This window comes from Tupaia chinensis, unplaced genomic scaffold (assembly GCF_000334495.1).
Source record: "Tupaia chinensis unplaced genomic scaffold, TupChi_1.0 Scaffold000448_1, whole genome shotgun sequence".
In the NCBI taxonomy this organism is placed as follows: Eukaryota; Metazoa; Chordata; class Mammalia; order Scandentia; family Tupaiidae; genus Tupaia; species Tupaia belangeri.
Genome location: NW_006159953.1, coordinates 899,742 through 920,413, shown reverse-complemented (window position 1 = coordinate 920,413; position 20,672 = coordinate 899,742). Strand labels below are relative to the sequence as shown.

The 20,672-nt window shown below is 36.8% G+C and overlaps 1 non-coding gene across 1 annotated transcript; it reads left to right on the top strand.

Moving 5' to 3' along the window:
• The first annotated feature begins 8,818 nt into the window (after nucleotides 1-8,818).
• LOC114009054 (U4 spliceosomal RNA) lies at nucleotides 8,819-8,958 on the top strand. Its single transcript, XR_003550533.1, has one exon. It is a non-coding gene; the product is annotated as a U4 spliceosomal RNA (small nuclear RNA).
• Nucleotides 8,959-20,672: the final 11,714 nt, after the last annotated feature.

Genomic DNA, 20,672 nt, shown 5'->3' with positions numbered 1-20,672 from the left:
TTATTTAGTCTTGATCAGTCTAAATATTGGGGCGTTTGAGAGACATTTCCAATTTCCGTCTAATACCTTTCATCTCCTCGGGTCTTTAAAGAGGATTGTGAGGATTGTGAGTGCAATATCATATAAAAGATGAGACAGAATAACTGAAAATAGTCTACAGCAGGAAAATTATCTCATAATTTGAGGGAAAAAAACCTCTTTCCTGGAATATGAGGGCAAATGTTTCATGATATTCACAATGCAATGAACTCCAGAAGCAAGCATACTTTATACATAGTCATTAAAAATTGGAGGATACGGTCACACTTCTGACGTTAAAGTCCATATTCTGCTATTTATTAACTGTGCAACTTTGATCAAGTTTCTTTACTTTTTGTCTCGGTCTTTGTCTTTTTTTGGTTTCAATTTTGCATTTGTGACACACACATAATTTAGGGTTGTTAGTGAGGGTTAAAGGAGTTAATATTCATAAACACAACAGTATCTGCCATGGAATAAATTTCATTAGTGTTTAATGTAAAAAGGACTGGGAACCAGCAGTTAGCGTAATGGCTATGTCGCTGGACTCCCACGTAGTTGACTGCAGTTCATGTCCGGGACCCCGTGGCTTAAAACTCACACCGGGCACATGTGCATAAGTGCCCAAGATTCGGAGAGGAGAATGGAGAAGAAGGGATTGCGGCGTGACCACCCCCCACCCCAGAGGGTGATTTCTCGGTTTCTGTCTCTATGTCTCTCTCTGTCTGTCTGGCGAGCGCACGCACCCTATAGCGAAAATCTCTCAAAAAAAAAAAAAAAGTCTAAAACAAAAAAAAAGGACTAAACATGCTATGCTTATTTTGTCTTTGCTCACTTGAGCTTTGAAACTCTGAATGCTGCCCAAAGATGCACGTGTACGAATGAATCATGAGCTCTTTATCGCTCTCCTATAATTGTCTCAATAGTAATTTTTATTAAATGTGAATGATATGATGACAGAATGAATTCAGTTGAATTCTATCCATAATTTTATCCTGAATGAAAGAAAGTTTTTTCATCTGAAAGAATATCTATTTTAATATTCCTCATGGCTTTTGAGAAGTGTCCCAAATGAGACTTGTATCAATTAGTACAACAACTAGCTGTGTTTATTAGTCAATGTACCAAAAAATTTTTTTGAAAAGCGACAGAAAACCTTGTACTGCATGTGCATATTTTTAATTGAACAAGAGACCATAACTAAAACCCTGGAGGTATAGATTAGATAATTAGTCACAGTGTGCTGTTTGCTGATCCCAATAGAAATTAGCTAAACTGAGCCACTAATGATGGGCAGTATAACACAGGGTAGACGTGGCCCTGTGACTACCTACTCACTAATCTATTCTTTTCTTAAATGTTTTCCTGAATCTTTGTCTGAATATATTTATTTTTAGGGTGGAAGATTTTATGACAGCTGTCATTAGCAGCAACATAATAACGTAACATGGACAAATCATTACTTAACTCTCCCCTGTTTTTTCTAGAATAAATGTTTTAAAATATATGTTCTAAAACCAAAAGCAAATAATGAGAGATATTATCCTTTGCTTCCTGTTTTAAAAATATTGGTACAACTAAAATTTCTTAATAGTCAAATAATATTTCTGAGAATCTAAAGTTCAAAAATAACATTCCACGGGCTAGCAGGTGGCGTGGTGGTTAAGGCGCTAGATTCCCACATGGTCAATTGTGGTCCAAGTTCTGGACCTGATGGCTTGGAAATCACAATAAATAAATGGATAAATAAGTAAACTTTTTATTTAATAAAAGAAAGAAACTAAGAAAAAAATCAGTTCTATATACATCATTTCTTTTTTTCTTCAGATTTTTGTCATAGGACCTCTATGGTTGCTAGAGAAAGACAGAGGGAAGAAAAGTGAGAAATCACCCCCAGGAAGGATGGCTATGCCACAGTCACTTCTCCTCCATTCTCCTATCAGTATTTTAGGAACACACACACACATACCTGGTATGGTTTTCAAACCACTAGGTCTAGAACTCCAACCACGGAGTCAGCCATGTGGGATCCAGCACCTTAACCACCACGCTACCTACTGGCCCAATTTCTCATAAACACTGGGAGATAGGTGGTAATACGGTAGTAAGACACAAAGTTTTACAAGGTCAAATCACATAGGAAGGGTCCAGCTTCCATCCAGAGATCTCCCAAAGTAGGCCAGGCACACACATGCTCTTGCTCCAGAATTGGCTGAGGCTGGAAGTAGATGAGGCATCAAGACCTTGTTGGGGGTGCTGTCTTTCTGTCTGCCTGTCTCTCCTTCTCTCTGAGTCTCTTGCTCATGGAAGAAAGAAATAGACTTTGTAAAAAATGCTGAAGGCATGGCCAAACTACGAATATGTTATGTATGTGATAACTGGTACTCTGTACTTATTCTCATAATAGGCACATACAGCTGTCATTTGGACCTATGCGGTCACACCTAGTCTAACTGTTCTAGAAAATCAAAGATCAGACAGAAGTCATACTTGATAATAATAATTTATTAAGAATAACTTCCCTACCAGTTAGCTTTTCCTGTGTTATAAACTTCCCAAAAATTTAGTGGATTAAAACAAAAATCATTGGTTTCATTCATGAATCTACAGGTTGTGTAGCTGATTCTGGGTTATCTGATCTGAGCAGGGCTCATACCTGCCTCTGCAGTCAGTGGTGTGATGGCTGAGTTCTGGACATTCTGGATAGCACGGCACACGTGTCTGGGTGTTGGTCGGGTAACATGGTAGTCAGCAAGGCTAACAACACCATCCTTTCATTGTCCGACAGATTTTTTTTAGACTTGCTCATACAATAGTCAAAATTGAAAAGGGAAAAAAAGGTACAAAGCTTCCCGATGTTTGGACTCAGAATCAACCAGTGCATCACTTCTGCCAAGTTTTATCAATCAAAACAAGTTACAAGGCTTACCTAGATTCAAGGAAAGGAGAAACGGACTCTGTCACTTCAATGGAATAGCTACAAAGCATTATGGTTATTTCCGCAATCTACCACAGCTGCTTTGGGTAATTCAGGAATAACTATTATTTCCTAAGCGCAAACCTATTCTAAGTATAATGTATACATGAATCCTATAATTATGAAGTTGACTTTTTTTTTTCCCCTTGATGGTTTTGTCTGTACAATATTGACCAGATGATGGAAGCGTGAAAAAAAATGAGCCAATCCGCTTGGCTTCAGAAATACTTAGCCATGGTTCCAGTGAATTACTTAACTGCTGACTCATAGAAAAGGATTTGCAAACTAAGATTCTTGATTCCAGTCAGTCAGCTGAACTCCCACTCTTTCTTTATTTTAAGCTATTTTAAATATTATGGTAATAATCCTTCTCATTGTGAACATTTTAAATGCTTATTTTATTGAACCCCATTCAATTAAACCCCCAAACTTCACCAGGGTGTATTATTCAGTTAGTATATCAGTGTGTGTGTGTGTGTGTGTGTGTGTGTGTGTGTGTACCAGGGCTCTAGTCACTCCCCTGAAAATGCACAAATACTTTTTAGTTTTCTGTCCTAAGCATTGGAACCTTGCCAGTTTGCAATCACCTGAATCACCTGAACCCTGATTCCTGTGCTTTTTGTTCGTTTGTTTGCTTTTGTTTTATTTTATTGTTTTGTGGAAGTCTTTAAACTTGGATCCTTATAAAACAGCAGAATGGATTAGTTGAGAATATTATGCTGATGTGAGTAGACTGCATGCACCTATGTATATAAATATATTTGGTCTTTGGTCCACAACTGACAGAACACTGACCACCTTTCACCTAGGCTTGCTTTCCCATCTGTATTTCCTATCTCAATTAATGGCACCATTTTTTTTTTTTTCACTTAAGCTGGAAAACTTGAAATCCTTCTTAATATCTCCTCTTGTTCCTTGTATGTAATGAATAACCAAGTCTTACAAATTCTAAATCCTGGTATAGCCAAAGACAGATTCCACCATTTTTCACAGTTAGTATCTAATTCCATTTGGGCAATATTCAGTTTACGTACCTAGGTGACTGCAACTGTGTCCCGGCATAGCTCCCTAGAACCAGGCTCATTTTCCCTAAACTGTTGCTTACACCACTACTGAAGCGAACTCCCTCAAACATAATCCTGTTTATTTCACTCATCTTCCTGAAATTATACAGTGACTCTTCATGACCTTCAGGATAAAATCCAACCCCATATATATATATATATATATGCAAAAGGATTTTACCTGTGTTCAGCTTGCCTGATCTTACCACACAGTCTAGAACAACACCATAGGTGCTTGATGTGTGCTGTCTGTATAGGGTTACTAACAGGGAGGCATAAACAGTTTTGCAGACTGCAGCATATCACTCACATCCAGGCTAAGGTTTCAGAAAAAAATTTGGAGAGCTTTATCATCTAGTCTCCCTCCACTACCTGATAGACATGCACATGTGCGCACACACACACATACACACACACACACACGCATGCAATGGGAAAGGCAGTCTTTCTTTTTAATCTCAACAAAGTGCAGAATTTTTAAGGGAAGACCTGACCCTTGACATCTGTGATGTACAGAAGAGGGTACCAGAACTACAACTTAAAACATCCTTGGCAGGGCAGGGGTCGGGGAGTAAAACCAGCAGATGGCATAATGGTTAAGTTGCTGGACTCCCACAGGGCGGCCCATGGTACAAGTCCCGGACACAGGGACTCGACACTCACACCATGTGTGTACTGGGCCCAAAATCCCAAAGGCAGAGTGGAGAAAAAGGGATTGCAGCACGGCCATCCCCCCACCCCGGGGTTGGAGGTGTGTGTGATTTCTCGCTTTCTGTCTCTCTGTCTCTCCAGTGGGTTCACACACCCTAAGGAAAAATCTATTTTAAAAAATCCTCAGGGAATAGACGGATGATAGAGTTAAGAAATTACGTTGGGAGCAAATTCCGTGAAAGCAGCAGAGAGGCCCGTGGCATCTTGGTTTGTGCTGCTATTGCACCACGTGCAGCCAGCAATCCTCTCACGTGCCGCTCTCAATGCCTGCCTGGTAGGCTGATGGAACCCCAATAGGAAGGTGGGCACCTGGATTCCAAAAGCCTGAAGGAGGGGATTCAGGTGGAATAGGCTGTTGCAGGACAGTATTTCCATATCAGGAGACACTGAAATCAGAGGCCCCAACAAGAACAGGTCCGGTTTACTAAGGAACCTAGTGAAGCACAAGGCAGGGAGGGTGCCATCGCGGATGTACCGTGCTTGTCAATGAGCTCTTTCCTAGTTCCTACATCTCGCCTATTCCGGTCAGTCGCCTTGAAGGTGGCCAGGGTTGTCAAGGAAGAATGATGAATAAAAATGGAACAAGGTGATCCTTGCCTAAAATAGGTACTCCTTACTTCTGACAAAGAAACTGGAATTAGAATTGTGAAACACCAGAATGAGAAGCAAAGTAAGGTTTGGGGATCAGAAAAAATGTTAGTTTTTTTTTATTGCAAACTTTCTTTCCCAGACTAGAAAGTTTTCTAGAGTCTGTGTTTAAACACAATATTCTGAGTTATAAAAATCAGATGGTATACATTTATAGCATTTAGTTCTTTCTTGAACTACAGAAATAATCCCCTATTAGACACAAACTCTATGCATTTGAACAAATAATATTAAATGCCCTAGTGCTCCTCTTAGAAAGAGAAATAAAATATCAAATCCTCTGAGAAGTTTCCTAAACAATAACAAATACATGTTTAAAAAAACACAATGAACTATCTAGTTCAAGGAACTTAAGATCCTGGGGAAATAGTCTGTGGTAACCCCTCTGGTAACATTGTAATTATAATGCAGTCTCCCCTCCCCAGGCAATGAGTCCAATCCATTATAATATGAAGAGTAATCTATTTACTACAACACATTAAGAAATCCAAATATCTGGAACAGGTCATATCTCATTTGCTATTGCTGATTAAAACAAATAATGGAGCAAAATGGCTTTCCATCTCTTTCTCTTTCTTTTAATCATAACTGCACTTGTGTCCAAGATTGTCTTTGGAACAGAACTAATACTTTATACTTGAATAGAGATACTTTTCTAAATTGTATTAATTATATGAAACTTAGTTTGAGACTCGTTTCTTTGGGTATTTCCGTGTTGATGGTTTTTGAACCCTCATTTATGAAGATTTTGTGTATTTTGTTGAATATTTCAAGGAGGTCACTTCACATAGCATCATAATATGCTAAAATAGGATCTTCTTAGTTATAGAAAAGTGAAATCATATTGATTTCTCATTTTAATTAATGTTTTGATCATCGGCATGAATTACCTCCAGTAGTCCCTTTACTTTCTTTGTGAATAATAAAAATGGTGCTTAAAAGATAGCATAGCGTATGCTTCCACTCCGGTAAGTGATAGACACTTGGTGTACCTGAGCCCTCCCTCAGCTTGCTGCTGCACACCAGCATTAGAGAACGGGCTATCTTTGCTCCGCTCTCACTCACACAGTTGCCAGCTATTCTTTTGCGAGTTTAAGGAAGGTGTCTCATACCTCTGTTGGTGTACCATCACTTCCTACACTCTTCATACACAGCAAAGTCTTGCAAAGACAGATTATCTATGCAGAGAGAAAATGATTTTCCCTGAAGGGCATTTTCTTTATCCAGTATATTTTTAAATGTCGCGAGTGATGAGGCTGGTTGTACAACCAAGTTAAGGAACACACTTTCCTTCAACCTATTATCTATCATTGTGAACACAACCTGCTGTTTTTCTCTGCTCATAATTTATCATCCAAGAAGTGTAAGGATGACTTCAAACCACAGAGCAAAGAGCAGTCACGGACTTGGCTTACAAGGAGATTTATACATTAAACTCCACACACAAAAATATATTTAATTCATTATTTCCTTGCTCTAATTTTACATACTATTTCTCTCCCTTTCCCATTTAGAGACTTAGAAAGCTATAGTAGAGATGTAACCAGATATTTAAAAGGGAAAATGAATAGAGGAATCTAAAATGTGTATCTAGTTGCTCAAAATTAATTTCTGGAATAATATTTTCTTAGTGGGAAACAAATCATTATTTCCTGCACATAAATAGAAACCAGGAGAGATTTCTCCTAGATGTCCTTATTCTTCCTTCATTATGCTATCTGTTTTCCCATGATAGCAATATTAATTTGACATGGCTGAAGCATGCTACCTACTGTTTCCCGTACAGCACACTCAGTGCCTCAGGCTGGGTTTCCCACTTTGGGGATAGGAGTCAGTAAGATATTTCTAACTCTACTGTAGTACGAGAAGCAATTAAGCTACAAGTTGCTTAGCTGTGAGCAGTTAACCTCACAAACCTAATAAATTATTTGATTAGAGGGAACATTTAGAACTTTGACCCCTCTTAGTAAATATGCATGAAATTGCAGAACTGGTTTTTTCTTTGTTTTTGTCACTCGATTCTTTTAACATTGTCCATCCTATTTTATACATTGGAATGCACATACAGAAATGGGATAGATGCATATGTTCTCTCATGGCCAAATTCTACGCTTCTGTTGTCTTGGCTGTTGCTATTGTGTTTCTGATGAATGCTGTGCCACTTTATTTCTGCATATGAGAGAAAGCAGCATTTCTAACTTTTTATCCCCCATCTCAATTAAAAACAAACAAACAGGCACAATACCCGTCATGGACACTAATGAACCCAATATAGTCTGTAATTAATTTCAAATTCACTACTAGTTGCAAAAATTAGCTAACACTGCAAATTGCACTGACCATGATTAGACCCTTAATAACAAGGCCTATTGTGTGGAATGTGCAAGTCAGCAGAAACACAAATGAAAACCTTTCTGCATTCAACACTTCTACAAGCAGGAAGTTTAAACAAAGCAAGATGAAATCTGGAGTTTTAGAAAAGCTTTAAAGAATTGTGTCTCACACAAGCACAATTACTAAATCACTTCAAAGTACACCTGTTTTTGGACATTTGTATGTGTGAGGTCAGCCTAACACAGGTATGAGAGATATGAGAGCAAAATTCCACATTTTTTTTCTAACACCTCAATAGTAATAGGCCAGGCATTCTTATTTGGTCACCGAAAGTGTTCATGATAATAATGATAAAAATAGCCTTTATCTTTATTGTGAAAATTAATTTGAAAATATTCAAAATTGAAGAAGTTTGTATCACTACTTTATCAAACACAAAGAAATGGAAAATGTGTCATTACTTTACTTGTAAACAACTCCTTGGTCCTATTTTTACTTAAGGATCCTGTAGAAATTTTGGCTTTTAAAGAAGTGCTATTAGTAGCAAACTGAACTTTGGTGCTAGAAGCCATTTGGTTGACCCTGAGTTCCAATCCCAGAATTGGTTTGAAAATGTACTGGGCACAAAAGGATCCTTAGTAACTGAAGGTCTGGAGTAATAGGAATCTTGCCATGACCAGACTCTGTCAAGATTATTTCTCTCGGGGTCGATAGGTGGCATGATGATTAAGACACTAAGTTCTCACATGGCTGACCACAGTTTGAGGCACGAATCGGGCAGCCTGAGAATCATGCTGGGCACATGTGTGTGTATGCCAAAATTCCCAAAAGGAGAATGGATGAGAAGGGATTGCAGTGTGGCCATCCCCCCCTGGGGGGGGGAGTTATTTCTAACTTTTCCTTTCTCTGCCTCTCTCTGTGTCTCTGTCTCTTTATCTCTCTCTCTCTCTCTCTCTCTGACTCTCTCTCTTGGTGATTGCATGTGTCCTTTGGTAAAAACCTACAAAAAAAGTATCTCTGTCTCTCTCATGAATGTGTACACACTCTCTATTATGAAAATGGCAAAAGCTTTGCGCAGTGGCAGTATCGTAGCCAATGAGGTTTATCCGAGGCGCGATTATTGCTAATTGAAAATGGCAAATAAAACTTGAAAACACAAATATTTTATAAAAGAAATGCTCTGATATCTAAATTACATATTTATGTTTACTAAAATTTTATTTTTTTAATAATATATTTTATTCACTACATATTTACAATAATAGAGACTTGTAATAATTTCATATACGTGAGTTATTTTTTATGGTTATTTGTTTGCTTTCAATACGGCTTTGAGTTACAGTTTTCTAGATGGCCCAGTGTCATGCAGGATCACAGTGCATCCTCCAGCATTATGCTCCCTGGGTTTCATTTTTCCAGCTCCATCATTTCTCAGCTGGAGGAAAAGTGCTTCATCTGTTCAGTATTTGGTTTTGTTAGCCATGTAAGAGGGATAACTATCTCTCTTAAAAGGAAGAGAAATACAGGGACAATCTATGGGATTGAGTCTAAAAAATATAGAAACTCTATTGTTCTTATTTTTCCGTAATTGTTCTGTTGATAACAAGTTTTTCTTGAACTCATGTCCTCACATTCTCTAGGCCTCCAGGCGGCTTTATAACTCACGGCCAATCTTTGTGTTCTTCACGACTTTTCAGCATACTTTGCTGCTCCTGTCCTCTTATGCATGAGAAAGTAACTTTCCCTCACTGAAACTCCTTCTTGAATCTTTCAGTGAACAATGTATGCAATACTGCCTCCTAACTTTTTAATTATTTTACACAGCATGCATGTTTGAAAAACCATACTGTACCCACAAAGATGTACAGGTATCTTAAGCTAGAAATAACAATTGAAAAAATGATTAAAGAAAAAGGCATTTGCCCTCAAAATAAATAAATAAATAAATATCTCATTCTGAATTCGTAATGACTTCATCAACAAAAGACAAGCAGATGCTCCCCCAAAACTCCAGATGCTGTACAATGTCTGACACTGCACACAGCTAATCTTATGTAAACTAAAGATTCATTCTTTCCCTCCTTTATGTTTTCTATAGCATGTTGTTCTGCTTATGAATGTTATACATACAGTCAATTATCCAAGCTAATGGAGGTGAGCGGTGGGAGAGATAATTAAGGACAGTAGATAATCTACCCAGCTATTAGTGCAGGTGTTAGCAAAGAGTCTGTCCTGAGACATCACTGTAGGGGGTATGTGGTAGAGAGAAGGGAAGCTTGTAGTCTCAAGATAGCTGCAGAGTGGCAGGGAAAAGCCACTAAGATAGGTGGGGGAGACAAGTCTAGAAAGAAGAAAACATTAAGACAGATGATCATTCATTACTAGGAATCCTGTGGATAATTTGCAATTTACTGCTATGTTCAAATGTGTACATGGAATATGATGCTAATTACATATAAAAATCCATATGTTTGATTTATAGCATGAACGGGTTTTTCTTCTTCCACTGGTTATATTTTAAGGTGATAGATCTTGCCATCAGCATATCAGTCTTTAGCCTGTCAATCTAAATGTGTCCTTACGATCAGTAAAGGATACGGCCTCACCCACATTGGGTTGAATATGATGGAACCCAATAAACTCAATCCAGTGTATTGAATATTTGTATCATTCAACACTGCATTCTATTGATCATGGGTCATTGATGTTCATTTGTACATAAAAGTATACCCTCAAAGTATGACTTTTACTGTTTAATTACTTTGTTTCTCAGCATTGTTTCAACCCAGTTGTCTGTTTAAATGCAAAAACATGTGAGCATTTCCTTAATTCAGTAACTATTAAATAAAGGCCTATTATCTGGTTTCCTACTCTAATAAAACGTATGTACTAGTGTGAGTGAGTATGTGGAATAAGGCAACAGATTCTTTCCATATTGTGAAGATGTAGTAAACATTTTAGTATTTCACACACAGAAGAGAATCAAAATCATCAACCAATGAAAATAAAGAGATCTAAAATATGCACAAGAAAATAGCAAGAGTAATCCAGAAGTGCCTTTATATTTAAAATAATAATAATAATAATAGAAGTTCCTTGCAATTTAAGAGTGTCCATCATTTTTCCAAGCAAGGATTTCAAAGCAGAGAAAGAGTACCAGATGCAGGCCTTTCCATGTGTAACCATCTTCCACATAGCTTTAGACTCTTGTCTCCTTTGGGCAGTAAAACTCTAGGGTCTCAACAAGGGTATTTTTCAATTACTGATACTACCCTGCTATGACAGATAGAAAGTGATAAAACAACAAGTAAGAAATCATTTTTCATAATTCTTCAGAGTCCAATCTAGCCTCAAACCTGCTTCTCTTGCAGTCCATTCATACAGTGGAAGCTGAGTTTTAGTGAATTCTATTGCCTCAGGGTAGAACCACTTCACATATTTTTCAGAAGATTAACCTCTGGAGTATTCGTTTTTTATTCACAAAGTCTAGAAAACAGAGTGTAGCATCTAAGCATCCTCACCAAGGAGCCATAAATATCAAACAAAATAATATTAAAACAACCCTTCTTTTCCAATATTTCAAACAATATTGATTTCTTTTAATAAATATCCCAGTATTATTTCCCAATTGGTTGAAGAAGTCTAGAATATTTTGATTAGGGATTTAGTTCATAAATTCTTAGGTGATTTGTATATCAAGAATGATGAATATTATGAAATGTCTTCGCATAAAGGAGAGGTGAAATGTCCAAGGAAACTAAATTGCTACTTGCCATAAAATAATTTTCTCTTTCAAAGAAGAGGATCGATAATATATTGAATTATTAAAATTTAATATAAATAGTCCATTTTAATTGGCTTCACTTTTGAAGTCAATAGGTATTAACTTTCATTTTTATAAAATATTTCCATGTTAATGACTGCAAGATGTATTGTCTCAAGGATTTTTCCCTAGGCATGTGAAGCTGAGGTTGAAAGCAGTTAAGGGTGCTTAAATTCCTTTACAAGCCTATTATAAGTCAATATTCAATCAAAACGATTATTGCTAGCTATTAAAAAATCCACTAAGTATCAAGGGTAATAACTCTTGCATGTTATTACAGGGAATTCCTATGAAGCAAAAGGCTTTTGTGTTACTGTTTGCAAAGACTGCTTAATTTATTTGACGTCCTTGGGAAAAAAATATTGCTGTTCAATAAGAAAAAAAAAAGTAGATTCATTCTTATTATCTCTGAACAAGAAGTGTCAGGGAGCTTCAGGCTAGAATTAACATGAGATAGGCTATTACAGTTGTAAGAGCATTTAGCAGCCTTCCCTACTGACTGCGGGGTGATAATATACACAGCCCTGGTGTAATCTGTCTCTTCTGCTGCTTTTTCCTTGCCTCTGTCCTCCTCTCCTCCCTTACTAATATATGTGCCCATGCTTTATTGTAAATCATGATAAGAAGTAAACAGTACTTTATTAAAGCGAGACCATTGGTTGGAGTTTTACCTTCGGCAAAGTCACATAAAGAATCACTGTTTGTATGTAACCATTTTTTAAAAATCAAATGCTACATTCAAATAGAGGACTATTCCATGACTCATTGTCATGAAAGTAAACTATCTGGCATCCTTTCCACTAGGCAAGGTGTTTTCACATTATGTTAATTTGCACAGGCAGGGAATACAAATATAATTTAGGTTCTGGTATCATAATTTATGAAATAAAATGAAGCAGTGTTAATAACAGGTGAAGAAAGTACCTTGGTGATTCAGAATATCCGTAATTATTGCTGTAAATAATAGTACCTATCTTGCACTGGATATATTGCAAAACAGATTTAAACTAAGGCAGCTCCTTCACTGAAACATATAAGACTAAATGTAATAGAAGTGATATTTGAATATTTTAAGTTCCTTAATTTCTGCAGGTGTTTTAACTTTATTCTCCTTTAAATTGATATTGATCTCTTTGAAGTTAAATGCAAAGCAAAACAAAAATCATCACATACTTATCACTCAATATTTTTAAACATTAGACATTACAAATCTAATAAATAAAATTATGATGTAAGATGTTAATATAATTAATTTTCCTATGGAAATCTCTGTAAGACAACTTTTTCATTGTTTGGAACCACTGATATTTGGGCTTAACATTCTTTGTTTCGGGGAGTTGTCCTGCATTCTATAATATGTTTAACAGCATTCCAGCTTTCTACTATAAGATTTCATGAGCCCGTCTTCATAGGGACTTCAAAAGACACCTGCACGTCCATTTGTATTGCAGCATTAAAAATCAACTATGTGAACTGAGCTCAAAGTGAGACTTCATCGGGACCAGCAGTTAGCGTAATGGCCATGTCGCTGGACTCCCATGTAGTCAACCGAGGTTTGTGTCCCGGACCCAGTGGCTTAAGACTCACGCCGGGCGCGTGTGCATGCGTGCCTAAGATCCTGAGAGGAGCATGGAGGAGAAGGAATTGCGGCATGGCCATCCCCCCTGGGGGGGGTGATTTCTCACTTTCTGTCTCACCGTCTCTCTCTGTCTGGCGAGCGCACGCGCTCTATAGCAAAAACCTCTCTAAAAAAGAAAAAGTGAGACTTCATCTAAATTTGGCAAAGTTATAATTACATCATTGATATTGGAATAAACTATTATTACCAAACTCTCAGTTTCAAAATTTGTTTTATGAAAGTAACACGCTATTGGTGAAAAATACAGAGAAACATTTGCAGATATTGGTGTTGGCAAAGATTTTTTTAAATAAGACTCTAAAATTCAGGCAACAATTTCAAAACAGACAAGTGGAATTACATCAACTTAAAAAGTTTCTGGACAGCAAAGAAAATAATAAATAGAGTGAAGGGACAAGCCACAGAATAGGAGAAAATATTTGCAAACTATGCTTTAGATAAGAGATTGATAACCAAAATGTATAGGGAACTCAAGCAGCTCACCCACAAAGAAACTAATAGTACTACTTAAACATGGACAAACAAATTGAACAGACAACTCTCAAGGAAGTCACACAGAAGGCCAAAAAGCATACAAAAAAAAAATGACTCTTATCACAAGGGAAATGCAAATCAAAACTACAATGAGATATCACTTAATCCCAATCAGAATGGCTATGATAAAAAAAAAAAGAGAGAGAACAAGTACTAGTAAGGCTGTGGTGAAAAGGGCACCCTCCTGCATTATAGTAGGAATGTAAATTAGTACAGCCACTGTGGAAAACAATATGAAGGTTCCTCAAAAATGTACAAATATTGAGTCATCGAGAAAGTTATGATGCAGTTTTGCATAAAAAACACATCCTGACTTTCCCGATGACCCAACAGGACTACTATCTGACTCAGTAAACCTACTGCTTGGTATTTACCCAAAGGACAGGAAAACAGTCAATCCAAAAGACACTTACACGTCAATTTGTATTGCAGCATTATTCACAATAGCTAAAAAAAATGGAATCAACCTAAGTGATGACAAGTGACTGAGAATTGATAGTGGATTTTTAAAATGTGGCACATATACACTATAGAATACTATTTAGCCTTGAAGAGTAACAAGACTCATGAATTAGATACAAAGTATCTATCTGATGGTTTTTTGATACAAAGTAGAAAATATAGAAGATTTTACGCTATGTAAAATAAGACAGAATATGAAAGACAAACATTGTATGTTCTTGCTCTATATATTCCAGGTATCTGCATTCTGTGGCAGAAATTGAAAGACTCAAAATCATAATAGTAGAGGGCACAAGTGTAGATACTAGAGACTATATGAGAAGTGGGGTGGGTGGTCAGGAATGGGTAGAGGGGAGCCCAGGATAAAGGGCTTAAGAGACACAAAATGTAAGATTCTTTGTTGAATACAACATATCTCGTAGTATCCTTTTTTGATTAACACATGCTGCATGCATACTTTGAAAAACCATACTGTATGTTATACAAATGTACAATTAAATGAGAATTAGAAGATATAACATAAAAAAGAAAATAATTCTCATACTAGCTGTGGCAAGACAGATCTGTGGTTGTCATATATTTCCTATAACATCCTGAGAAACCAAAAAAATATGACAGGGACCAGCAGATGGTGTAATGATTATATCACTGGATTCCTGTTTAGTTGACCACAGTTTGAGTCTCAGACCTGAAGGCTTAAAATTTATGCTGGGCGCATGTGCATATATGCTCAAGATCCCAAGAGGAGAATGGAGGAGAAGGGATTGCAGCATAGCCATCCTCCCTGGGGGATGATTTCTTGCTTTCTGTCTCTGTTTCTCTCTGTCTCTCTGGCGAGTGCACACGCCCTATAGCAAAAATCACTCCAAAAAAAAAAAAAAAGAGATAATAAGATAAATACATAAAAACAAAAAAACTTATGCTACCAGCTCAGCCTTGGTGGCACAGCTAGTAGTGTATTTGAGTAGAGAGAAGGAGATCACATGCTAACCATGGTTCAAGTCTCCAGTCAGGTCAACCTGAAAACATTCTGGGTATGTGCACATTGGCCTGGGATCCTGGTAGGCTGGATGGTTGAAGAAGGGACCTGAGGCATGACTCCACCCTGTGGAGGGTGCCTTTGGATTTCTCTCTTTCTTGCTTTTGCACATACTCTATCATTATTTTTTAAAATTATAATCTAAATATTATACAACTTTCTAAATATCTTTGCTGTGGTCATTTGGTCTGCCGTAAGAAAATACCATAACAAAATACCATAGACTGGGCAGTTTCAACAACAGATTTTCTCACAGTTCTGGAGGCTGAGTATCTGTGATCAAGTGCCAATATGAGTCTGAAGCCTCCTCCTGGCTTGCAAACAGTACCCTTCTTGACATGTGCTCACATGATCTTTCCTTTGTGAGAAGGTCAGGAAAGACAGAGAAAAAAAAAAGCTCTTTTTTGTCTCTTCTTATGGAAACATCAAATTCATTATGAGATCCAGATTCTGGATAAGACCTCGTCTTATCCTATTACCTCCCATTGAGGTACCTTTACATTGAGGGTTAGGGCTTGATCCCTGTGAATTCTGGAGGGATACAAATATTTATATAAATATTCAAATATAACAGCCATCAATTTGTAACTTAGAAATTGCATGTTGGCTGAGATAAGTAAAAACCTGTTTCTAAAGTCTTGTCTTTACAGTGCATTCTAATTAGATAAGCATGAGTAATGCTTTTTGAGATATTTATTGTATAGTTAGTTTTGAATTGTGCTGGGTCTTCAACTTGTCAGGTTTATTCTTATATGAATAAGGTATAAAAATCATTTACCCCCCAAAACTGCTGGATCCCAAAACTATGTAATAGTTTTATCCATTTACTACAGTATTAATCTATAGTATTAAAAGTCTGGACTAGGTTATTTTTGGGTGTGGTGAAGGCCCAATGACTCTATGGGGGTTGAAGAGTGGGTTCCACGGTGACCTCAGAGTGAGAAACCACTGAAGATGATTCTCATGCCTCCTTTTATGACCAAGTTGATACATTTCATATTTAGGTTGTAAGCTTAGGATTTGTTCACTTTTCTCTGTATATTTCATATGTAACAAAAATCAACTGAGAGATTCTTCATGGCTCCTATGAAGTAGTGATTTCAGGGCAGGAGAGGCGAGAGGCAGGCCTTCAGGAGAAGATTCCTCATGGCTCCTGCGAAGCAGTGATTTCAGGGTTTAACATATTCCTCAATATCTACTGAATCTGCTGCACAAAGCGATCACAACAGAATGGCAAAGAGATTCCAGATCACCTCTTTCTGCTTGCTCCTGAATGTTAAGATTGAACTTCAAGAATTAGGAAGAAACACACCATCCATCAGATGACTAGAAATCACTACAGGACCACAAGAAATATGGGAAAGCAAAAAAAATACCTCTCCTCCAAGGGAAAAGAATAACTCCTCTTCATTCACAAGCAGTTCAGTGGAAATTATGAAAATGTCTGATAAAGAATTTAAACATTCATAATGGTGAAGTTAACAAAGACGGAAGAGAACAGAGACAATGAACTACAGAAGAGAAAGGAGAAAGAAGCTGACAAGTTCCAGGAGGCAAGGAAATTTTTGCAAGATCTAAAAGAGGAACTACACACTTTAAAAAAGAATCAAATGGAACTGTTAGAGATGAAGAATATAATACAGGAAGTCAAAATCTCCCTTGAAAGTATTAAAAGCAGACTATATCATACAGAAAATAGAATCTCAGACATAGAAGAAAAAATTGCTAGCCTAGAAAAACCCACCACCAAGACTGAGAAAATTGTCCCAAAAATTGAGAATAATATACAAGAAGTACTAGACACCATCAAACACCCAAACATCTGGATAATTAGCAATCCAGAAGGTGAAGAGACTCATAAGGGCATTGATACTCTATTCTATGAAATCCTTCAAGAAAACTTTCCAAACCTAGAGAGGCACTCAAAGAACCAATCCCAAGAAATACGAAGACCCCAAATATGTGTCTCATCTTCTCCAAGACACATTATAGCCAGGTTGACCAAAACCACATACAAAGACAAGATACTAAGATTGGCAAGAGAAAAACATCAAGTTTCCTACAAAGGATATCCCATCAGGCTAATAGCAGACCTCTCATCAGAAACAATGTGAGTGAGAAAAGAAATATTCAAAGTGTTAAGAGAAAGGCGATTTCAGCCAAGAATACTGTACCAAGCAAGATTATCTTTCATGTGGGAAGAGAAGACAAGAATAGTCTCAGATAAACAAAACCTTAAAGAATTTACCAGCACCAGACCAGATCTCCAAGAAGTTCTCAAGGGAGTGCTATGTCAGGAAAATTCCATGTAGTCACACAGAAATAAGAGTTCAAAAACTATGAAAATGGCCCAGTTAATCATAGGGACAAGTCTGGAGTTGAATCTTATATCCCAGAATTTAATTGGGACAATCAGACCACAACAGAAGATAAAGTACATGAGACTGAATTGGTGAAATATTATTTATGGCTTTTGACTAAATCATTACTGATTTTCTTGTAGACTTTGTTATCTGGGTGTAAGGATTTGTGTCCTGTCTTGAGATAAGGACAGGTTCATGTTCCTACCATTTGAGCAGAATCCAAACCTGTTTCCTGGCTTTAAGTTTTAAGCAAAGTTCCTTAGCATTTCTTTTATTTAAGTTAAAACTGGTTTTCTTAATAGTACCAAGTGAACTTGCTATTGAAAGTAGTTAGATTATTTAAGAAATTCTGTGATCAATACAATGTGTGTGTGTGGGGGCAAGGAATGGAAGACAACTGTAGACACCAGTGATAGTGTGAGAAGAGGATGGGAAAGGACAGAGGGTCAGAAATAGGGTGGAAAAAATACTAGAAACTAGAAATGGAAAATTTTTGATAATAACATGCATGATTAAGCCACTATACAGTATATTCTGGATGGGAAATCACATTTTGTATGTTGTGACGATGCTTAGGGAATGAATGCAGATTAAGATAAAAAAAAAGGCAAAGGTTCAGAAAAAAAACTAAAGCTCTTTTTCTTGAAATTAAAAAAAGAAAAAAAACATTGGGACTAGCAATTAGCATAATGGCTATGTCACTGGACTCCCATGTAGTCGACTGTGGTTTGAGTCCTGGACCCGGTGGCTTAAACTCACGCCAGGTGCATGTGGATGCGTGCCCAAGATCCCAGGAAGAGAATGGAGGAGAATGGATTGCGGCATGGCCATCTCTCTGGGGGGTGATATCTGGCTTTCTGTCTCTCTGTTTCTGTCTGTCTTTCTGGTGAATGCATGTACCCTATAGCAAAAACCTCTCAAAATAAAAAAAAAAAAAGAAAGTAAAGAAAAAAGAACGAAAAAGAAAAAAAATGCACTAAAAATACCTGATGACTGCAGTAAGATATATAGCCCCAGCTAGTTGCTACTTTATAGGATGTTCATTCTACTCACTGAGGCTTATGCCTAATGTTGGGCTTGTGTTCATGGAAATGTATATATCAGCTGTGCTTGCTATGAGAATTTTAGATTAATTAAGATCTTTAATAACTCAATAAAATGTGAGGGGATAAAAGTATAGAAAGCAAACATAGATACCAGAGACAGTGTGGGAGTAGAGTGGGAGATGGCAGAGGGTAAGAGATCGGGAATCAAGGATGAGGAAAAAAAAAAGCAAAACATACAGGAAATAAGAAATGGAAAATTATTTGTTGACAATAACATGTATGTTGATGCGATTGACTGAGCCAACATACAGTGTACTCTGGATGAAAAAAACTCTTGTATGCTGTAATGATGTACAGTGAATGAATGTAAATAAATAAATTTAAATGAAAAAAATAAAATAAAAATTTTAAAAAATTTAAAAATTAACTGAGAATCACATAGAATCTATGATGAGTCACACATTCACTGCTTTTGCTGCGAAGATAAGTAAGATAGTCTCCACCCTCAAGCAAGTCAAAGTCTAAAGAGTCAGACCTGTAAACAGATTGCACAACACAGTGTGATAAGTAATAAACACATGGTTAAGCAGAGCTCTTTAATTAACTGTGCCGGAGGAGGTCAGAGAGATTTTATGATAAGTAGTATTTGAATTGGGTCAGAAGGCATAGTAAGGGTACCTATTGCTACATGTTAGTTGCCATAAAGTAAATTAGCTTTGAAGAAAACTTATAAATATAGCCCATGTGATTGTATATATATTTCAGTATTATCATAGATAATTTTATATTTCTTGATTAAGACCAAAAAAAAAAAGATATGAATTAGATGCAACTCAGTAAATCTCTTGCCTTTTGACCTAGAGCTTTATCTTAAATAGTAATAAAGTATGAATACTAAATTTATGTTTATGTCCCAACTGTGGCTGCCTTTGTTATTTTTGTCTTTAAAAGAAGCTTATGTTTTTCTTCTTTAAAATCATGTGACAATTAAAGATAGACAATAGAAGAGATGACATAATAAAATGTCACATAAATGCTGATGGAGTAGATTATGCAAATTGATACTATGCAAATTTTAAGGATGGACTTAGTAATAAAAAGATATGAAAACACAAAATCTCAAAAATGATTGCCAATCATCACTGACTGATTATGAATGCAAAAACTAACCCTTAAGGAAAATAGTGTTGATATTCTCCTAGAGTCAGGATTTGAGCTTGAGGGAAATGGGAAATACTGGCTCCTAGAAACAGGAGAACAGCAGTAGTCACATTATCCAGACTGGGGAGCCAAGGGGACCTCCTTTCAGCCCTGCTGACTAGTGGAGAGTCTGTTTCAGAGAGTGATCTAAAAATAAAAAAGAAGAAGAAAAGGTTTATTCTATGGATATAAAAAATTAGGTCTAGAAATTTTTCTGGTTTTGGTGGAATTACATTCTTGAGAATTATATTCTTGAATGAGAGGCTAGAAAAATTACTCAACTAGGACAGGCCTTCAAATTATTTAAAAACCTCTATTTACTTTACTAGGCATGATTTTTATTTGGGAACTTCTAATTCTTTACTTCTTCTTTAGCAAAAGTCTTTTAAGAAACTAACCAGCTCAGGGCATTCCTAAGAGTTTTAACCCAAAAATGCTGGAATTCTCACAACCACCTATTATTTTTTATTTCTCAGTCTTTTTCTCTACCCTATGTTTCTTCTTTGACCTCAACTAGCAATTCAGTAACTAACCCTACCCTTCTTAGTAGCTTTGGCCTAAAGTCATCGTAATGACGTTTTCAACATTTGCCGGAATGCTCCCTTTCTCATCCTTCCACTATACCCTCAGAACCAATCACTGTACATGGATCAAGAAAACACCATCTCAGGGAACCAGCAGTTAGCGTAATGACTATGTCGCTGGACTCCCACGTAGTTGACCTGGTGGCTTGCTTTCTCACTTTCTCTCTCTCTCTCTCTCTCTCTCTCAATCTGGCAAATTAAAAATAATAATAAAAGGGCGGCGGCGGAAG